General features: G+C 46.3%; 1 protein-coding gene across 1 annotated transcript in view; it reads right to left on the reverse strand.

Annotated features, from left to right (window-relative positions):
- Nucleotides 1-22,279, reverse strand: part of ARPP21 (cAMP regulated phosphoprotein 21) — a 155,919-nt gene extending 133,640 nt beyond the window's left edge. The window contains exon 1 of the mRNA XM_049629051.1: nucleotides 21,417-22,279. The gene's annotated coding sequence lies outside the window, so the exon portion shown is untranslated. The remainder of the gene's footprint in view (nucleotides 1-21,416) is intronic.
- Nucleotides 22,280-22,973: the final 694 nt, after the last annotated feature.

Raw genomic sequence — 22,973 nt, forward strand, 5'->3', positions numbered from 1 at the left:
GCCCCCGCATTCTGACTTAGGATGCTACCCTCAGCTTTCTCCTTTGAAAGAAAGACAATTCCTTCAAGACCGGCAAATCCACTGGTCTCAAAAGAGGGGAAGTCTTGCTTGTTTCACGGACCTAAACTTTTTCGTTATCACTTGAATGTCAGAGAATTGTCCCCTAACTAGGCCACTCACACACGCGCGCGCACACACACACACACACACACACACACACAGCAGGTGGGTTAAGCCACTCAGAATGTGCAAGTGACACTTCTCGCAGGCCCCTCCCCAAATGCCAGATCAGGCCACACTGCAGCCTGGGGCTGGTTCCAGCTCAGAGAACAGAGTAGCAGCTGCTGGGAGCTGGCAGCCACTCAAGTCTCAGCTGTATTCTTGGCCCCCTGCCTCCTCCAGGCACTTACGAGGGGCGCGTGACCAAGGAAACAGCTGAGCCCCCCCCCCCCCCCTCCAAGAGGAAATGCAACCGCCGTAGCCCCCACCGCCACCTGCTCTGGGGCCAAACAACCACCACGGTCCTGTTGGCTCTTGCGGGGGGAACATGGACTGCTGAATCACTCCTGAGCACGCCTGAGCTGCTCTGCCCGGGACAGGCGAGCAAAGGCATAGTCCGACAGGCCTGGGCAGCATCACCCGAGGACCCAACCTGGCAAGGGAATCCGCTACGGTTTGGATGTTCAAATCCCAGGGACCCAGTCAGATCCCAAATGCTGCTTTGGATGTATTCTCTGTAGAATTTTCCTAAGACACCTCCTCTGCTGAACAGGAATTTTGATTTGGGGTTTGCAGTGGCTTGCAACACGGCTGAGGGCACAGGGGGCGGGCAAGTCCCTTCCGAGGTCACCAATGTCCAGGAGTCCTCTCAGCACAACAGAAGTATGAATACGAAGCAAATGCATGAAATGTCTTGCCCCTTCCCTGGCCTGCGACTCACGGCGTGGCCTTCGTGGGGGGGCCCTGGAACACAAGACGCAGAACCGGGACTCGGACAGCTTCAACTGCACTCACGTCAGTACTATTAAGAGACATCTGTGACCTCAAACATTGTGAAATCTCACCCTCCTCTGAGGACACGCCCGTCCGGATCTCAGATTAACACGAGAGGCACTGCTGTACCTACGCTATTGAAAATTCTTCTGGAGAAGGGCAGAATGTTGACACTGTGCCGTGCCCACACGGGGGTCTCTTCTTCAACGGTCTCTGTTTCCTGCGTGCTTTGACATCTTCCTTGATAAAAAGCTGGGAGTGTAGCAGTTCCTTTGGGCTTAAGTCATCTTTGGATACGAATCCCCTGCGCCCAAAGTGGGCTTCAGTCCAGATAAGAGAGACCCCGATTGCTGGGGGACTGATTCTTGTTTCCAGGGAGAAGGGGAGAGGTTTGAAGACCTATTACGGGCTATGGGTTCTTTGAAAACCTGACCCACATCTAGTTAAGGTTTTTCTCCCCAGGAGTGACGCTAGACAATTTTTACGCGATCCTGGTGGATTCTTTGAGACCGACTAGGTCCAGGGCATCCCGGTGTTCAGTTTTTACCTTTCCGGTCAACCTCGGGGGTCGACCCGGATCCCTCTCCAAGGAAGCACGGGTTGCTCCTTGGAAGATTATTTCAGCTGCAGAGAGCTGAATGGCCCAACGCCACGCTGATCGAGGTGGCGATGGAAAGCCTGGCTCCCTCAACCCCAGCAAGACAACCCCAAGGCCATTCTAGCCGCAGAACACCCCAAGGAGCTGGTCAGATCTGTTCTCATCCTTCGTCTGAGCTATGGCTTTCCTCCGCCCACTCTTGCCCCCTCCCTCTTCCTCCATGGCACTGGGGACAAGAACTCTCCTCAGTAAACATCCTGCACACCAAACTCCGTCTCAGGGTCAGCTTCCCGGAAGCCTGCCCGGGCCACCGCAGGACATCCCTGTGGAAGGTGGAAATCACACCGTGGCAGGAATGAAACCCAGGTTCCGAATCACTCGCTGGCTCCAAACCCTCGTTCGTTTCCCTAACCCCGGACACGTCATCGCTGAAATTACCACCCTATATGTAGTTCCAAAAACACCGGCAGGTAACAGGATGCTGATACCCAGTACACATTAAAGATATCATGATGACATAGGAGGTGATGCCTATGTTAAGCAGTTTCTACAAATTATTTCAGTGACTTCCTCACAAGCACTAATAACTAGCTGTCGCTGTTTCCACTCTACAGATGGGATAACTGAGACGCACAGCAGGGCCAAGGAACTTGCCCAGGATTATACGAATTAAGAGACACTGACCAAGCCTCACTTGATCCCCAGGAGATGTTTATTATGGTTGTCTGTCTACAGCACCCTTGCAGCGAAGAGGCAGGACAGATGCAGGTCAAAGAGAATTGAATGTGCTGATGTCTGAAATTTTATAGCCAGCTGTTAAGAAATCTGTAAGTATTCTGGTCTCTCTGTGCCATTCCATGCCCTTCCCGTATTCTAATACAGAAGCAGCCTAAACAATTACAACGGTGGCTAACATTTGCATTGTGTTCCTATATATTGAGCAGCGTTCTACGCCCTTCGCCAGGCAGGACTCACAGAGTCCCTTTGTCTTAGGTCTTTCCTTCCCTAAGTCTTTCCTTATGTCCCATCATAGAGAAATTTCTGGATAGGCCTCGGGAGGTGAATTTTCAATAGCGTGAACCCTTACTCTCATGAGCACAGCTCGACAGCTGATTTTCGTACTGTGACAATGAGTCGATAAGAGAATATGAAATTGCATTAGGTATGTGGTGTTTTACAAGGCTGAGAAGAATTGTGTTTAAATTGGCCAAAGTAACACATTCAGTGACCTGGAGGGCTTGGCCTTGGATGGCGCGGACGATCCACGTGTGTGTGTGATCGTGTGTGTAGCCAGGCCTGTCCAGGGAGCGCAGTCAATAAACAATTATTTATTCAGCACCTACTAGGCGCATGGCATCCTGCCAAGGACTTGTGAGAGATACGGTGATGTTTTCGGTCCGGCACCTGCCTTGGGGAAATGTATACAGTGCTAGAAATGACTTCCTCAGCTCAGCTTTTCAAAGACTCATCTTCTCTTTTTCTCGTAAGTATGCCGAACGATCAACTCCAAACGAATCCTTGTGGAGTCTCTCACTAATTTTCAAGGGGAAAAAGTTAGATTAGAGTAAGTCACGCTTCAGAGAAAACTCCTTTTCTCCCAACAAGGTGAAGAGAGCCGTGTTCTTACCCGTAAGAAAGGACCCATTTCCCCAAACGCCCTCGGTCAAGAATTAATAATTGCCCTCTTGGGCTGACAACCGGCCATCAAGAAGTGAACTTCAGGAATGTTGTTCCTCATGATCTTAATCTGTTGTTCCCCACACTGAACTGGTGGGAGCGGCCTCCCTCTCTCCCTCCCAGGCATGGCTCCCTTTTTCCAGACCTTTCTCCAGGGATGGGACGGCAGAAATCAGGAAGGAGAGCTCAGGAAGGAGAGCGCAAGCTACAGCCAGCGGCAAGGGTGGCTTCAGGGGCCTGGGGGGAGCAGGCTTGAAGCAGGGTTGCGCCCCGAGGGCAAGAATGCAGGAGGAGGGGGCTGCAGAGTTTTCACCGTTCATATCTCTAAGGATCGAACCAGAATAAGAAGCTGAAGTCAAAAACCAGCAGAGACGCGGGACAGCAGTGGTCCTCTAGAGGCCGGACCTACCCTTTACATTTTGCACACTGCTCGGCGTGTGAACAGACCCGCCTCTCGGCCCCGCTGGAGGAACTGAAAAGAACCCTTTAAATGTAAACACTCAGAAGCGTGTTCCGTAACTGGGAAACCAGACCTTAGGATTATTTACTAAACCACGTTTTTGCACTGAACCAGGTCAAAAAGAAAGGAGTCAGGGTCCCTAACCCGAGAGCCCCTGGGGAGGAGGCCGGGGAGGCTCCTCGGGGCTCAAGCCCCGACGTGGCCCTTGGCAGGGTGTCTCATGCTCTCCCGGTGCCAGCAGGTGGTGCAATGCACACCTGCGACTCTTGTTCACAAAACAGCTCTCGGAAGTGCCAGGATTACGTGAATGACGCGTCCAGGAGCCAGTGTCCCCGTGTGTCTCTTGGCTGAGCCGCTGTGACCCGTGTGGCGGTTTTGGTATAAACAGGAAGCCCCTCCACCTCCGCTCCGCGAAGGTTTCCTCGTTTAACAACAGGTGAGGGATTACTGCTTTATGCGACAAGATGAGACTTGTGCCCTTACCCAGTGCCCGTCTGTCGCCTCACTGCCACGGTTTAGCCTTCCTGTGTGTGTACACGGAGCTCCAGCAGGGCAAAGAGGATCAGTTCAGCGCCCACCGCACGGGGTCCCAAAGTCATCAGAGAGTCAGGCTGTATGCTCCCCCAGGACAGGGACTATGCCTTGCTTCTCTCACGGTCTCTAGGAACCACCAAGGTATACGGAACGCGGCAGGAAATTAGCAAACGTCTGTCAAAAGATACATGGCTTCTGGGAACACTGGATGGTGTATTAATAGCATCCTCTTATAAAACATTTAAGGCACGCACCTTGAAAAAAAAGACTGACCTGGTATGCACTGGCTGTATGAAGAACGCGAGTGAGACCAGTAGGTGTTTTCTAGAAATACACTGGCCACCTTATTCAAGAAGTCCCTCTTCTGGGCAAACTGTCCAGAGTTTAACAATGACTCACGCTCCTGATTTCCAAAATACTTCATCTGACTCACCAATAAGTCCTTACTGAGTGACTAGAGCGTCTTCAAGGGTACTAACTGACTGGTATTTTCTCGGTAGATGGATACATTAACATCCCACATGGCCGAGATTCAAAAAGACACAGCAATGCCATATGCATTCCCTTCTACGGATTCCGGGACAGAAGACAGAATCATAAGTGAATTTAAAGGGAGATCAATGTGTTTCGAACTTGAGCTTCTGACCTGTGAGTAAATCAGCAAGTCAAGTCATTGGTTTAACTTTAGTTTTTACAGTGAAATCTAGAGAACACGAATGGAGTGGAATGAAATGAGCCAGACTGGAGTACGTAAGAATTGGAGTACATCCTTACCCTCAGTAAGGCCATGACTCATTCTGTAAACTTTTGTAATTTTGTTTCACATATGTGTATGGGGTGGGGGGCGGGGAGACAAGTCTGTGCACATCTACCTATGTCTGAGCGCTGGGGAGTTCATGAAAAAGTGTTTTTTAAGTTTATTTATTTTTGAAAGAGAGAAAAGGCAAGAGTGGAGGGAGAAGCAGAGAGAGAGAGAGAGAGAGAGAATGAGATTGAGAATCTCAAGCAGGCTCCAACCTGTCAGCGCAGAGCCCCATGCGGGGCTCGAACCCACAAACCCTGAGATCGTGACCTGAGCAGAAGTCGGATGCTTAACCCACTGAGCCACCCAGGCGCCCCTGACAGTATTTTAAAAGTCAGTCTGCGTCACAAAAAAAGTTGCTGCGATAGATCCCATAACGTTTCCACAACGGAAGACTAATTGGAAATAGACATGTCACCCATGGCGTCTTGATTACCAAAGGCAGCGGAGAGAAAATAAGGGCTGTGATGGGGGCTCCTGCTGTGAAATCCAAACATTATTTGTGGGATGCAAAGACCTTATCATTTAAATATGAGGATTGATGCCTCTGATGAAGATAGAGCATCTTCGTTAAAACAAACAAATGATTATCTTGGACAACAGTGTAAACAAGTCCCTAATTCATGAAGCTGCTAATTGCTCTCCCCAGCTGCAGAAGATTGGCCTGTACTCTATGCTTCACCACGCACAGTGCACAGAACACTTGCACACTCGCTCTCGAAATGCAGCCTCGCACAAGCCCAGACATACATACACCCCAGAGCCTGGGGGCCGAAGAGGGTCAGTTCAGACCAGACCGGTCTGGAAGGACAGCTCCTTAAGGGCGTCGCGGGTTTCACTTTCCAGACCTAGATTTTCCGTAGGAAACGAAACTCGTAGGTAACTTACTTCATTTCCTCACCAGACTTCGGGATACGCCAGGAGGAGAAGAGCTTTGGCAGAAGCATGTCTTGTAGCCAAAGGAAGCTGGTAGTTTTCTATCACTTTTTCAAAGCAACTCGCAAGATTGGTATCCGGATCCTGGTAATCGCACGTTCCCATAGTTACTCATACTTAATTCACTGAAACGCAGATGCATTAATTCGTGCTATAAAAAACAACAGCTACCCTGTTTTCCTATATCGTATTGTGCGCCAAATGCTACAAGGAACATGTGACACATAGCGTTTTTAATCCTCGCTGCCGCTAATCTCATTTGCACATATTTAAGGACGGAAGGAAGGAAGGGAGGGAAGGAGGTGAAGGGGTGGAGGGACGAAGGGAGGTAGAGGGAGGGCAGGTGGGAGGAGAGAAACATAAGTTTCAGAAGAGATGAGTCCCTGCCCAGGGTCAAACGACGCCCATATTATTCAAATGCAGGTCTCAAATACCCGTGCCCTGTCCACTGCCTCCCACCACGTTGTTCAATCCATGCATTTGGTGAATGCAATGCCCACATATATAATCACGACTATTTATTTAAGAAAGACGCCCGATGATGGAGTAACCTTGTTGGATACCTAACAACAAAGTATCATTTCTGCTATTCCTAGCCAGAAACGTGCAGTTATTTTCTTATCAGCCAAGTTGACTTGGCTATCCCACTGACATACCCACCCCCCCACCAAAAAGAAAAGAAAAGACAAGAAAAAAAAAACACTTGGTACTTGATTCTCTCACTGCTCTTAAAAGTGGGAAGTAAAGAGCTGCAGAAGACTCTGGCCTGTGCCCGAATGTTACCCTGTCTGGGGAAGGGCTGGTTCCAGGGTTCATGAGATCACATCTTGACCGCCATGCCAGGATTCAGGTTTGGAGATTTCTTTGGGGAATGGGCCAGACCCTAAGGTGGTGCAGCCTCAACGCACAGCTATCTTTTGGGTCTGGAGCTGGGTCCAGCCACACGGGATCCCACGGCATCCCGTGTGACTGGCTTCAAAATGGAGTCCACACCTCCTTCCCAGTTAGGGCAGGAAGGCCAGTTCTGTACAAGAGTTGATGGCTAACCTGGGGGATGGGGGGGTCATGCATCAACTGGAATGCACCATTAACAAAAATATTAGCCGGCCCTCAAAGGAGCAAATACAGCAAAAAGAAAACACCACACAAACTATAGCATTGTATAGTCGTGAACTTCTCGGACTCTGAATCCGGACCTCCAGGGCGGAAGCCTGCTTTCTCTACGTGTCCGAGCAAGTCTCTAAGCGTCTCCATGCCTCAGTTTCCTCACTGAAAGTGGAAATAGGCAGAGCCCCTACCTCACAGACGACTGTGAAGAGTAAACAAGTGAAAATATGTAAAGCACTCAGAAAAGTACCTCGCACATAGTTAGCGTGATGTATGTATCAGCAATTAGCTATCTCTTACCGAGACATGCACATGGGTCCATTCAACAGAGATTTGTGGATGTTACCTGATGAGAGCTCTGGCTAGAATTCAACTGCCAACACTTCTGGAGCCCCAGACCTTCTAGACACTTCTAACCACCTCAGTGTCTCTAAAAATTACAGCTACTTCCAAGTGATATTGGCTTCCTTCCAAAACTCCGAGGGAGCCATCACCGGGCTGTTCAAGCTGTGGATGGCTGGCAATTCGTGAGGCTTCATGCATGTATGTAGAGGTATGTGCATGACCGTTCTAGCCCTGTGTGTCTTTTCTAGCTCGTATAAGTGGTAAGAACAAACCTGCCCCTGAAATTCACATTGAAAGAGAAGGATTCCGCCCCCCCCCCCCCAAAAAAAAGAACAAAGGAGCAAATGGGATGACAGTGCTAGAGGTGACCAGACCAAGATGATGTCGGGCAGATTTTTCCACCTTCCAAATCTGTCCTCGGATCCCTGCCTGCAGCAAATGGCCTTAGGAGCATTTTGATTTAAATGCTTGATTTTGATTTAAATCCCTGTGTTTTTGTCATTTTGAGATGTTATATAAATGAGATCACACAGTCTGTGATGTTTTGAGATTGACTTCTTTCACCCAGCACAACGCCCCTGAGACCCATTCAAATTGCCACGTGAATTCATAATTTGTTCCTTTTTATCGCTATGTAATATTCCACTGTATGGATGTACCACAGTTTCCCCAGGCATCTTTGGAAGGACATCTGGGTTGTCTCCAGTTTGAGGCAATTATGAATAAAGCTGTTATAAACCGCTGTCTGCACGTTTGTTTGTTTTTTTTTTTTTTTGCATTCATAGTTTTCTTCTCTACTGCTCACTAATTTTTATGTAAGTTTTTCCTTGACCCTGAGAATATCCAGTCTTGCAGACTTGGGATTATCTTCTCTCCACGGACTTTAGAGTCCTACGCTGGAGACCCTCAGACTACAACTCAGGCAGAAACCTGCATCTATCTCCCTGTAATCACCCAGAACAGAGGCTCCAACCTCTTTCTCTAATGGAATTTGCAATCCTCTTCTCTTAAGGTGCTATGTTTTAAAAATCGTTTTTAAATCAAAGCAACTTTAAATTCACTTACTAAAATTTGTCTCGAAGCCTTATGGCTTCTCGAAGCCTAATGGCTTCTCGAAGCCTAAAGTCGAGAGAAATCCCTAACTTTTTGATTGAAAGGATAAATTCATCGCCCCACCCTCTGTTTCCATCTTGCCATTATATCACTGCAGACGGGCAATAATAAGGGAGTACTCGTTTTATAACATAACCAGATGCCAAATGTATGTATATACCAAAATATTATACCACATCTAATATGTACTATATTAGATACATGTGTGTAATTTTTATAATATAACCAGATTGCAAATGTGTATATATATATATAAATACGTTCAATAAATATAAATCATATCATATATATAATATGGTATATGACGTGTGTGTATGTACTTTTAAAATACACACACACGTGTATATGTATAAAAGAGTATGCATACATATTCATTTTCTGTTATTCTGTTGTCCCTTCAGAAAAAATTCCCAACAATAAAATTAGAGGTAATTCCCTAGTCGAAGACCAATATTTATCCAAGCAAACCTAGTAATGCATAAGATAAATTATACAGGTTAAGAAATTGAGGGTGATAGCCTCTCTGTATATAATGTAAAATACACTGCTACCAAATCCTTAATATTTACCTATAGATAGTATTTCTAAGATTTTCCATTTCTTCAGGTTACCTAGATGAAAAAATCAATAAGATTATCTTGGTTGTTAATTTCCTTCGGGCCACAAACTACGGTGTAAACATTTACTTAGTAAAAAGGAAGCTCAGTCCCTAAATTTCTCCGTCCAATAACTTCGCAAAGCCACTGCCTTTGACAAATCATTAATAAATAGGGTTATCACACCTAATCCACTTGACTTTTATTTCGGGGTGAGCTGAAATTTCTGTTAGCCTCACCACTTCCTCTATCTGAGAAACTGACTCCCCGAGGGTAGAAAGATAAAAAGGCTACTTTGATCCTGTACATCTGCCAAAAGCAACCGCTACCCTCTGCGACAAACAAGCAGGACGCAAGGGCAAAGAATGAGTGTACATGATGCTGCAGGTGTCTCGGGTTCACTTGGGACCAAACAAACTGAGGACAAACCGTCGACGAAGAGAGCTCACACTGGCGAATTGGAACTTCAAGTTTTCCCGAAGATAATTTCAGGGGGAACATATTAGTTAAAATGAGTAATTTCATCCTCAATATCAGTAAATTGCATGAGTATGTGTTGGCAGGTGGCCTGACAAGAGGTTTATGCGACCTGGCGTCAGCTCTTTCCCCTGGGACAGAGACAGAGTATAAATATACAAGGTAGCACTTTTCCCCAACTTGACACGGGGGGGATAGCTCAGAACACATATTTAAAGAGCAAGACATAATGCCTTAACTACAAAGAATCACAAAAAAGTCTTGTCACACATGCACCGAAAAGCCCAAGCCTTGTGAATCCATTCGGGAAAAAAAAAAAAAAAAAAAAAAAAAGAAAGACAATTCTTTAAACTCCACTTAACACTTGATGGGGCGTCTGGGTGGCTCAGTCAGTTGAGCCTCCGACGTAGGCTCAGGTCATAATCTCAGTCTGTGAGTTCGAGCCCCGCGTCGGGCTCTGTGCTGGCAGCTCAGAGCCCGGAGCCTGCTGCAGATTCTGTGTGTCTCCCTCTGTCTCAAAAATCAATAAACGTTAAAAAAATAATAATAAAAGTTTTAAACTCCACTTAACACTTGATAAAGATCTTCAAAATCATTTTTTCATTTGTGTTTTTAAAAAACTTTTAATTAATATTTTCCCTAATCACTTATCCCTGGGTATCTATTTTTATGCAAATGTCAACTACTGGGTCCCTAAAATCAATAGCATTGTTTCAGATTGTTGGACACTAGTAAGTAAAGATATGTGTTTAGATATGTTGTAGTTTTTGTTCCCCCCCTTAACCACGTGATACGTATTGTTAACATCTTATAAAAACTAATGCAAAAGAATCCCAACACCCCTTAAAATCATTGTTTATGTTTTTCCTCAGTAATCCACAGACAAAATACTTAGGACTCAAACTACAACTTTATATTATTTTCAAAACAAGTATTGATATAGAATTTCATTGCACATTCTTATAGTTTTCAATGTTTTAATGGATAAACAGTCCCTGTAGGAGAAAGCAGGAAGGAGATAACATTTCTATTTTGTGGCAAATATTTTACAGAGGATAGCTCATGAAGGGAGTGCTGCTATCTACATACTGCAATAAGGACGCTGAAGGTCACTTGGCGAGGCCAGTGAGAAGCAGAGATGAGATGCAAACTTAAACTCAGGTCACCTTGACCTCAGACCTATTGCCCTTCTTTGGCACCAGGAGAAGATGTGTCCCAAGCATAGGTGAAATCAGGAGCTGAGAATCTATTCTTGTCTCAAATGGCAGCCACAAGTACAGATTTGAGATGCAGGCAGACAGATTTCCAGGCACTCTACCAGTTTCACAAGTTAATTTCCACATCCTTCTAAGCCATGGCCTCACCACATACCCTTTCACTACCCCCTTGGTTCTCAACTCCTAATCTGTAGGTAAGATCTGAATCCCTGTGTTTCCCATGGCTGTTGTATGTTACCGTGTAAGTTACACAGCAAAGAAAAAACCAGAAGGATGAAATATACACCTTTCTTTTTCCTTAGACAAGAATCCCCCAGTATGCTACAACAGAAATTTTGCCACAGCTGTGATCACAACCGAGGGTATATTCATGTGGGCATCACATGGGCACACAGTCCCTTTCACACAACCACAGCTGTGACCACAACCGAGGGTAGATTCATCTGGACATCACATGCACACACAACTCCCTTTCACACAAGAGGCAGCTCATAAGTATCCGTTGACAGTCGCGCTGCAAAACAATTGAACAAATTATTTTTCCAAAACAACCACCCCACAACCAGCTTTCGATCAAAAATGATCCAGAGGCAAAGTCAGAATCCATAGAGGGAATCCCGATTTTTCTTATCACTGTCCCTGTGGCTTTAGCGAACGATACAGGAAGAACTATAGAAAATCTTGGATCTCCATCTTGATAAAGAGTTTTTGCCTGGACAAATGAGGTCGTTCAGAGAGCAGAAGGAACAAACCAAGGGAAGTAATCCCCGCAGAGCAGAACAAATGGCCCTAATGACCTAATCAATACAGAAATAAGTACACATTTCCTCCACCAATGGCCACTCAGTAGCTTCCCTGAAAAATACAGAAACATACCACCTTGCTTTCATTTAGATTTTCCTTAATGCTTATGGCGTATTTCATCAGGAATACCCAAAGTTTGGCTTTCGATCAATTCAGTAACATTAGATAAGTTCACCAAGACTTGGAGTAAAATATAGGGGTTCTTTCAAGTTTGCAGGCCTGGGTCCTTCTCAGTGCTATCTATTCCTTGACTATTGGTGCAAATCATATGATCCCCACCTAAACCCCAGGGTCTAATCTACAAGTGATGAAACAAGTTGATATCTCCTCATCTTTCCTTAAAACATCAGAAGCAATCTATGTTCACAGGCAGGTCAAAACAATGACGTAATGTTGTCAGGTGATTTTGGAAAAATGGATTTTAGAGCTCTCTTCTCTTGCTACATCTGTTGGGCCCATCTCGGATTATACAAATGGCCTTCTGTTGGATAGATCTATTGGTTTTACCTGCGAAGTGTACAAATCACAAGTCTACCTACCGCAGTTGTATTTGAAGTCATTTCTAGTTCTTAGATAAAGTCTCAAATTGCTCCTGGAAGGGTATTCAGAGTAAACTCTCTGTGGTATTTCCAGACAAATCCAGAAGGAGGCCTGGTTAACTTTCTTTTTTTTAATGTTTATTTATTTTTAAGAGACAGAGACAGAACGTGAGGGGGGAAGGGGCAGAGAGAGAGAGGGAGACACAGAATCCGAAGCAGGCTCCAGGCTCCGAGCTGTCAGCACACAGCCCGACGCGGGGCTCGAACACGTGAACCGCGAGATCACGACCTGAGCCGACAGAGAGAGAAGGCACGCCCTGCGTCTGCTTGGTTAGAGCTGCATAGCTTCCGGGCAGGAAGAGGGGCCTGGAGACCGCCCCCAGTTTGCCAAATTCTCTTCTCCCTCTCTTCCTCACCCCTGCCTTCTGCTCCCGCACTGCAAGCTCACTCAGCCCTCGGAGGAGTGAATTCTCTCCCCACATCCTGGATCACCTTCACCGTGGTTAATCTCTCCCCAGGCACCTGTCCAGTAAACATGAGTTGTCGCTAACTCTGTGTACCAGTGATTTGGAAATTGCTTGTGAACTTGCCTTGGCCCCATCCGCTCTCGCAATTTATTTATTAACTGAGTGTTGACCTTAATTCCCTTCCATGCAGCTGAAAAAGTCATCTACGTATTCCGTCAAAGCAGACCGAAGTTTTAGGGACTTTGTTACTCTTGTAGAAGCCCTAGTCATGGTCTGACATCTGTAGCACGCACTTCCTTGTGAGAGCGGTTACAACTTCCCCTATGCGGGAGGGCGTATCTCTGTTCTCCTTTTTAGAAAGATGAACGAATGTCAGGCCCACGTAAGCTGACACTTTAGGGGAAAAACACAATTAAACCTTTACTTAGGGCTGCTTTTAAGTCCGGAGTACTACATGCCGTCGACAATATACAGATCAATTTTTACTTCAACAAACTTGGATTAAAGATCTGCCACGTGCAAGCGAGCAAGAACTGCTAAGGGCAGAAGAGGTAGTAGGAAATATGCTTTTTTGCTTCATGTGAGTAGATGACTCATATCTAAGCGTGTGGAGAATGTGAATTGTAGACACAGGTACAGACACGGATATATGCTGATTATAGATGAATATCATATATATGATAGGCAAGATATATAACATACCTCTTATGTATGGGATCTATACTGTGGACAAGATACGTAATATATATGTTACATATATACATATGTCTGTATGTGTGTATATATGTGTATGTATATATGTGTATATATACATATGTATGTACATATAGATATACAAACATATATGTATATACACACATACATACATATATATATTTATATATACATGTCTATATGGACACACACACACACACACACACACACACGTATAAAACCTGTCTACCCTTTCCTTGTTTTCCAGCAAATATCACAATACCAAAGGATTCTAAGTTCATTCTCAGACACCTTCTGAGAAGTTTCATTGGATAACTTTCGGACTGTGTTATCCCTCAGAAGAACGGCTGATATGCAAATTATAATCGAAAACAAAACTCCATTATTTGGCAAACGTATCGCTTCGCACAGCTCACCTTCTTCGGTGCTGAACGTGACTGGTGGTTTCCCATTTCCTGACGGGCCACCAACTGATGAAACCCCCGTTTTGAGGGGGAGTTTCTCCCCTCCTCTGGTCACTTTCACCCAAGGGCAGAAGTGATTCATTTCGGCAAAAGAGCAAATGCCTCGGGATCAGAGCCCAGATCAGCCGCTCAGCCCAGACAACTCAGTGCTTAGGAACCAAAGCCATCGGTGGGGTGTCTGGGAGCCTACCAGTGAGACCCAAGTGTCACTTGCTTTAACGTCTCCGAGGGAGCTGAAGATATTTCCATCTCCCATGCCAGTTCAAGTCTGCCGCTTAAGAGCTTTCACCCATTAACACAGGATTTAAAATCATTCCCTCATGGATCCCTTCCACCCCCTTCTTGTTCAGTTCTTTAGCCACCACTGGATGACCCAGTTAAACTCTTTTGGAGAAATAATATCCGTCCGTTCACTCTGTAGACAACTCTGAATTGGGCTGCCCCTTCCCTTAGAGCCGGGTTACACATCGGGGTTCTTGCAGAGTGCATGCTCCTAAAGCGACGAGTACCTTGGCCTGGCCTTCCGGATTTCATAGACACAGAAAAAGAGTAAAGCTTGTCTCCAACCGTGACCGTCACAAAGGTTCCTCTCCAATCGTAACCGTCAAACACATTACGGGGCCGAAGAAAAGAGAGCTGTACTCTTACTTCCGAACAACAACAACAGCAAATCTTCAAGGGAGGTGTGGCTCATTTATGTAACCAGCTTAAACCTCTACGGTTTTTTATATGAAAGGTGATGGCTTCTTTTTAGTGAATGAAACCTATGTGCCTGTGCCGGGTACTCTGTATCTGCTTCAATCCTTCGGGGTGGGCCCGATCCCACTTCCTAAACGAGAAAATGGAAGCAATGCGACACGAACTAAAGTGTTAAAGCCGCATAAGGAGTAATCTGTTCCTATCGGACTGTTGTCACTACGTAATTTCACCCGCAGAGACTGTGACGCACGGAGAGGTTTAGAGTCTTGGCCATCAGCACCCGAAGACTCAGAAGCCCGACATCAGGACGGGTTGTTCAGGTGCTAAATTGAGTATTTATTTATACAGGCCCGCTATGGAGCCGTGAGATTCGGATACACCACCAGGAGCCTTGTTTCGTGAGGCTTTTGTTTTAACCTTTTGTTTTTGATTCAAGTTTTGCGCATATCTGTACCCTGCAGAACCCTACGGAGTTCTTCCTTGGTCACAGCAAGCCCGGGGCTCCCTCTCAGATAAGCCTGGAGCACACCTTCCGTATACATCCCCTCCCTTAGTTTTAACCTGACTTTGAATCGGAAGCTGCAGTGAATTCCAAACATCTGTCGTAGGCTTCTGATATCCTATGTGACCAAAAATGCACCCATTGCGATCATCTGTGGAATAAAATAATATCTCTCTTGGAGGGATATTGACATCCTGGTCCTAGAATGTATTCGTTTTCGTATGTAAACTCTCACATTAACTGTGTGTACTCTCTTACCTCTTGACACTGAAGGAAAAAAAAAACAAAACATTAAAAACGAAGTCATCCATTGTTGTGGATGAAGACAATTGTTATGATGATAAATAACAAATAAAGATTGAGGCATCCAGTTAGAATGTTTAACAGTGCTTAAGCAAATAGCAACAGGATGTGCACACAACACGATCGCATGCTATGTTATTTTATCTTTCCAGAATTCTGTTAGTGATTATGTGGAAATTTCAGGGTTGGAGAAAGGTTTCAATCTCCACAAAGGCATTAGGCGCTGTGACCAAAGTTAAATCATCGCCACAGTGGGGAAAAAAAAAAAAAAATGAAGACTCATTAATGCCACAGAATTGTTTGCGGTGGGATTTTTGAATTTATCTTTAGCGCTCTGACAGTTCCCTGAAATTCCTACCGTACCAACATATCTAAGTGAATTTAAAATAAACAAATATAAAACCGTGTAATTTAAAAGTGTTACCTTTTAAAGTATTACTGTGATCATTTTCACAAACCAGAGAAAATCGGATCACAGATATGGCTGCGAAGTCCTGACAATTAATGAATTCAGTTAATGAATCTGTCCAAAAGCTCTTTAATGACTGAATCGTCAAATGCCAGCAATGATGGGACTTCCACCAAACTTACATACGTGTTGACAAGCAAAAGGCTAAGTTAAACAGGCCAGTGCAGAGTATAGACATTTTCTTATCAATAAATATGAGAACTTTGTGTGAGGATTTTAGCTTGTGGTTCTGGAAACATTTTAAAATAGCTTTTTGTAAAAGCTGCAAAAGCAATGGAATAGCTCTTTATTTTCCTATCGTGTTTATGAGCAAACAACAGTTAAATGATTCTGAGTAGTCCCTGAATTCCAGTGAGTCCTCATGACCTTCCTTCATCCTCTTTTGACCCATGTTTGATTCTTCCAGATCTCTGCACCAGTGATGGGATCACCTGAAAGCAATTCAAATTACCTGAACCATCAGGTGACAGGTAGGCCCTGATTCACACACCAAGGGATAGTATACTTGGATCTCTAGGACCTTAAAACTTGAGAAACTGATGTTCTATTCTGTTCCCTAAAGATGTCGAAACGTTTTACTTCAATTATTGGTGTTGCTTCATAATTTCAACTAGATCAAAATAAGTGAAAATGCAGATCTTTCCCTTTAAGTATGATGCTAGGGACTAGAACGTTCTAAAGTAAGTATTATATCTCAAGCAATTAGAAGAAAAGCTGCTAAAGATATGAGCACCATCCACCTCGTTTCCATCCCTTAGAGACGGTCTCCGTCCTTATCTCAAGTATTCAGTGTGTGATAAAGAATCCACGGACAATTATACAAATGCAAGAGAATGCACCTCCATTATTAAGAACCCCTGCACTAAACGTAGTGAAGAATGAGTACGTGCCTTGAGTGAGACAATTTTGGACTAATTCCTCAACATTTTAATTGCGTCGGAATTTCAGTGCTACCCTAATACTCATCACTTGATTACAACAGGAAAAATCTTATATAACCTGTGGCGGTGACATGTACATTAAGCGGGGGGGGGGGGTCCAAAAAAAAAATGCCAGAAGAAATCTCCTTGGGAAGAGTGTGTAGAGGAATTCAAGATATTGATCTACTCTGGCCCCACGTAGTGATCAACACCCGTTCCATCTGGCAACGCTAAGCTCCTTGGGGGCAGCAAGGAGGGAGGAACGTAACATGATGCTGAGGATTCAGCTGGAAAGGGGAGAGTCAATTTGGTGTATTCAAGTCAATTCTTTTCTTTTTTGGTTTTTTCCAATATGCTCTCCATTTTCCTGGTATAATTATTTCAATTCACTCTTTGGTTTCCTTGTCCAGCTATCTCCCAGGGTGCAGAAACGTCCCAGTGATCTTAGAGAAAGGTGTCTTCAAATGTTGTGCGGGCGTTTTATGCCACACGGGGGCGGGGGGTGGGGGGTGGAAATCACCAGACTGCAGACGATTTGGAGACCATACGATAACAATGCTACCAAACATTCAAAACTGCTGAATGCATCTGATACTCCATCTCAAGCACTTGATTCTTTATCAAGAATCCTGTATTTGTGTCTATAATTGAAACACTTTGTATCTAGGCTGAGATCTGATCCCCATGGAAATGAAACTGTCGTGAAGTAAAAACAAGGAATAAACCCTGTGAACATCCAGGGCTAAATTTAATCCAAAATGAGCAAAATTCATTTAGATAAGGCACTAACAAACCAATTTATTAGAACTTGGCATAAAGGTCCCTTAAAGTAACACCCACAAGCAAAGATAGCCTGAGAAAGACAAACCCAGTCACAAACACATCCTGCTAACATGCTTTTTTGCCTCCAACAGTCCTTCAACATTTACTTACATCACAGCTTGAAATTATTTATCATATTTAATTCTAAATATTAGAATGAAAAACAAAAGAAAGAAAAGTCGGCGGACACAGAGAGCCTCTGGAATCACAGATTTCCTAAAAAAATAAAGGTCCTTTGTCTAAAGAGAGGAAATACGTATTTTGTAAGTTCATCGCTGACTTCAAATACGTCCAGAACTTTCCAGGTGACATAATGCATTGCTAAGGAAGCCAATTCTTTTTCTGATTAGAAATTCACAAATTTCTAAACACACTACCGCTGTGTGGTACCAGTTAGAATGATGCCAATACTCACCACCTGAAGAAATGACTTTCACGGTCCACATCATTTTTAAACCCCATCTTCCTTCTTAACCTTGTTGCAAAGCAGATCTGAATTAACACTAACTCCTATGGAACCGGTTCATTTGCAATTTCCAGCCTTACGGACTTCAAACTGTCTCCCAATCCTAACGAGGACCCTCAGTTATAGTCCCTTCTGGCTGCGTTGTACCTTGTGTCTTCAGTGGCTGACTCATTCCACGCTCTGCTCATGTAGCTTATCATTATCTTGTCCACAGGCAAAATCTACATTGAATTCAGATGAGAATGGCCCCTGATTTGAGACTCTTGAGAAAGCTATCAGCACTGGGGTCCAAGGAGCATGACCACTAAGGGAAATGTTGCAGCCCGTGTGGATTGTAATTTTCCCCTCTAAAAGTACAAAGTAGAAAACACGAACACTGGCAACCAATTACAGTAACTCCTTCCAATGCATTTCCCTTAGTGGTTTATTGCGGGTCGGGGGCGGGGGGGGGGGGGGGAGTTATCCTTCACAGAAATGGACAAGATCTAGAACAACTCTGTACACTGCCCTACCAGCTTTATTTAACACTACTTACGTAACTCACTTCCCCACTGAATAAAAACTTCTCACTTTTCCTTACGTTTATCAATTTTGAAACTACGTAGGCATTTGTCTAATCAGCTTCGCTTCGAACAGGGATATAACTCGATCACAGCATGTTGTTAATATGAAAACGAACAACACAGACCTTTCTGACTGAACATTTTCACTGTCTACCTCAAGACAGGTGTCCTGCATTATACCAATGTCGCAGACAGATGGCTTCTTAGGTTTTACGCACTATGACATTAAGATATTCCCCCCTCGTTATAACGTTCCAAAAATTACTAGTGTGGCCCCTGCTATCTACAGTTTAAAAATATTTAAACTAAGATAATCTATTGTGCTTATCTCAAAGGAAGGAAGGAAGGAAAACAACTCGACTATTCTATCAAGTTCGACCCAAACTTCCTGCCTCAGTTGCCACAATTCTGGATCCAGATTCCAAGTTTATGAAAGAAACACAAAAAGTCACAAGGCAGAGCTTCAAGTTACAATATCTTAGAAGGATGCTAGTTATTTTATGCCCCCCAAACATTTTATAAGCTCCAAACCCTTCACGAGGACAGGATTTTAGGGATCTAAAATGATTTCTGCACTTCTCACCATCCAAGAATACAACAGCTCGTAGGAAAAACAGTACGTGTGCAGCAACTCCTTGGTTAGTGTCTCTTTTTTAAGTTTTCAGGCATTCTAGTGACTGAGTCTTGCTTCTAAGAATTATTGAAGAGGTTTATGAAAACACACAGCAGACTATTCATGTGTACTTCTCCCATTAAAATCAACTGATTTCTGTTAGCACTGTATATCAGGACTAATTAAAATTACCGTATCCCACAGCCAGTCTGTACCTTTTCAAACATCCTTCTCCCGTATCCAAAACCATGCACTGTTCTGCCTTCCATCATGCTTCTTTTATTGCTGAGTGAGGCGCTCGCTCCTTCATTAAATAGCATTAAAAATAGACAGCACCGAACTCCCCAGTGGAGCATGCTCTAACAGGGCTAATGCCACAGTTCTTAAGGTAACCATACTCAGCTGGGATCTAAGAGGGAAAGTCACTGGAAGGTCAGCAATTTGCAAATCTAACAGCGCACACAAACCTGTCTCTGAGCTGAATACCGGAAAAGAGAAACCAGCGTGTTGTGAAATTAAGTCACTGAGAAGCTGAAAGTCAATTTCTAAAACTGTGTAAGTTGCTTTAAATATGCCTTACCTAAACCAAAGTATTCTGTTCAACAGGCATTCACCTACCGCAACTGGGTTATATTCTCTCTCATCAACTAACACAAAGCACGTCCGGAGAAATGGAGCCATGTAGGCATAGCGTCTGAATGTCTTAAAAACTGCATCTAAACCAAACAAATAGTATTGATAAGCAAGGACAGGGAGAGGTTAGCCTTTTGCATCTTTTGTGATGAAGCACAGCCCTTAATGAATATATGAAACCCATGCTGCAGAAAATTTTAAAATATTCTGCTAGTTGAAGGGACAAGAAGGAGTGAAGGAATGTGACAGAGGAAATACCGGATCAAACACAAATACATACCTTACAAATCCCATATAAACCCGAAATGAGCGCACGTAATTTCTCACATGCGATCCACATTAGGTGTGCAGCAGAAGCAATTACTGCCAAGATAGTAGATTACTTGGCTATTCGAACAGAACACGCTAGAACTCTTCAAGCCACCGTCTTTGGTGAAAAGGACATTAACTAAAATCCTATTAAGACAGGCATGTGCCATGGTGACACAAACACAGAGGATCAAAGGAGTGGGAGCATTTATTTTTAAGTGCATGTCAAAGGTTCCCTAACTTTCAGCAAATGAAAGATGATTCCCCGTCATCTCCATTTCTCTGTTTTCTTAAAACAATCATAGCAATTTTGATCTCCAAAGTAAGCGAGGAGCAGGTGGGAATCGTTTGGAATTATTCAGCATTTGAGCCAAATCTTGTACAGATTCCTTTCAACTTTGGGGAATGTCATCCTTTTGGGAGAGGCTAAAGTGGCATACCCATAGACTTTAAAAATCAGCAATCAAAAGGGATATCTGCACTCTAGACACATTCTCGAGAAAACGATTTCCACCAGCCTTGCAATGTGCACACTAGCCTCCCAATCCTTTGTAACTTTCAACCCCTCCTTTGCTTTTCCTTTTAGACTCGGACTCTGTCCTCATCTTGTATCTTGGGGAGGTGATCAAGTACTGAGCCACATCCACTCCGGCTCCATTTCCATGCAGAAACATGGACTGAGTCAATTTCTCTTCCTTAAGAAACTTTCTAAATACCTGTACTATTCCAGGCAATTCCACCAACCATATCTACCACCTGACACAGAAGACATTGCATTCGGAGTTTGCAATGAAACACACATTTCAAACACGTAAAAATAAATGGTCACCACCATCGTCTCTACCCGCCCCCCTCCCCCACAAATCCCTTGGGAGCCCGGACCCCAATTCCGGCAAGAGCAACAAACCGATGGCAACTTTTCCGCCCCTTGCACGGTTCTTTCAAATGGAATGAGAGGGTCCCAAACTTTCTACCACGAAACCCGCAGACATCGCTGTAGACTTCGCCCAGGAGAAAAACCGCCTCCTCTGTTCTCTTCCAGCTTTCCCTGTCTGCCTCATCTGGGGGAGGGGAGTCTACCCCTCCTGTGAGGAAACACAGAAACACAATCAATACATGTATAACATCAACGGTTTTCTACAAACACGAAGGAGGGGGAAAAAAAAAACAGACGATAAACAATTCCAAAGAAAAGCACAGATAAACGGCAAAAAGGAGGGGGAAAAAATCACAAAAGACGCGCCAGGTTCACGTCGGAAGAGCTTGATTATTACCTTGACATAACAGTGGGTATCCCCCCAGCGTCTTGGTGCCTCGATTGATTTGATCTAGTTTTTGGTTTTTACTAATATCGTTTCTCAGTGATTGAACTGGCTGGATTTGTTTGGCTTGGCGCTTTTTTTTTTTTTCTTTTTTTTTTTTTTTTTTTTGGTCGATTTATTTAACTGCTAGTAAAACGACCTCTCTGCAGCGTCGGCGGCTGGGATCCTCGCGCAGCTGCGGCGACCGTGGTGGCTTTGGCTGGCGACCCCGCTGCCCCCGCCGCTGGTCGCCGCTCCGGACGAGCTCAGGGGGCGCCGCCGCCGCCGCCGCCGCCTTCTCTGTCCCGCTGGCTCCGCGGAGCGAACGATGCCCCCGCCTCCGGTCCGGCAGTCCGTCCCTCCGCGCGTCTGTCCGTCTGCCTGCCTGTCGCGCAGCCCCGCGGCCCCGCGCGGGATTCTGGCTTTCCTGCGCTCCGCTCCGGCCGGCTGGCGGTCGGCGCGCGAGCCGCTCTGTCCGTCCCTCGGCGCGTCGCGGTCCCTCTAGCAGGGCCGGGTCCCTGTTCCGGGTTCTGTGCCCAGCTCGCTCTCCAGCTCCCGCTCGGGGCCCCGGCCGTTTCCCTCGGACAGCGGAGGGCGTCTGGAGCGGAGGGTGCACGCGAGCGCTGCGCGCTCGCTCGCTCGCTCGCTGTCTCCCTCGCTCTCCCTCTCCCCCTCTCCCTCTCCTCCTGCCTCTCCTCTGCGTTCTGCTCTCCCAGACTCGAGCTGTCTAACTGCTCCCACCTGTCCGCGGCTCTGTCACTCCGTCGTCCCACCCCGAGCCAGCCAGCCAGCCTCGGCCCGTCCCTCCGTCCCGCGCCCCTGCCTCCCCGCCTCCGCCGCCGGCCCCTCCGCCCGTCCCTGCCCTCCCACGCACCCGGCTCCTCCCCGCAGCCCCGGCCGCATCCGTCCCCGCCCCGGCTGCAGCCTCCAGCGCCCCCGCCCCCCCGCCCCCGGCCCGCCACACCCCGGAGCCGGCCGCGGCCAGGCGCGCCGGCAGGGCGGAGGGGAGGGGAGCGGGGGGAGGGGGGCGCCGCGGCCTCTGCCCCCGGGCGCGGCCGGAGTTGGCCGGCTCGGAGCGCGGGCACCTGCCGGGTGCGCCCGGCGCGCAGGGCCATCCCTTCCCCCCCCCCCCCCCCGGCGGTCTCCGCCAGTCCCGACGCTGGAGACAAAGCGCCCGGGCCACGCGCGGCCGCACCGGCGTCATTAATCAGAGGGGAGCCTGGCACGCCGCCCCCTGCCCCTCCGCGCCGCCTCCCCGCTCCCCCGCCGCGTACCTGTCCCCGGGGCGCCGCCGACTCTCGCGGACGCTCGCCCGGGCCCGGCTCCCCGCCTTCCTCCGCTGCCCAGTCCGGCGGCCAACTCTGCGGAGAACACCCCGCAGTGGCGGCCCCTCACTCCGCGCGAACCATCCGGAGCCCGCGAGCTCTCTCTCGGCGGCTCTCGGCTTCGAGCGGGACCCAAAGTCCGGGCGAGCGGCGCCCCGTGCGCTCCCTGCGAGCCCCTGGCCCGAGCTGCGCGCCCGAGCGCGGG

The sequence above is a fragment of the Panthera uncia genome, chromosome C2, assembly GCF_023721935.1.
Source record: "Panthera uncia isolate 11264 chromosome C2, Puncia_PCG_1.0, whole genome shotgun sequence".
Lineage (NCBI taxonomy): Eukaryota > Metazoa > Chordata > Mammalia > Carnivora > Felidae > Panthera > Panthera uncia.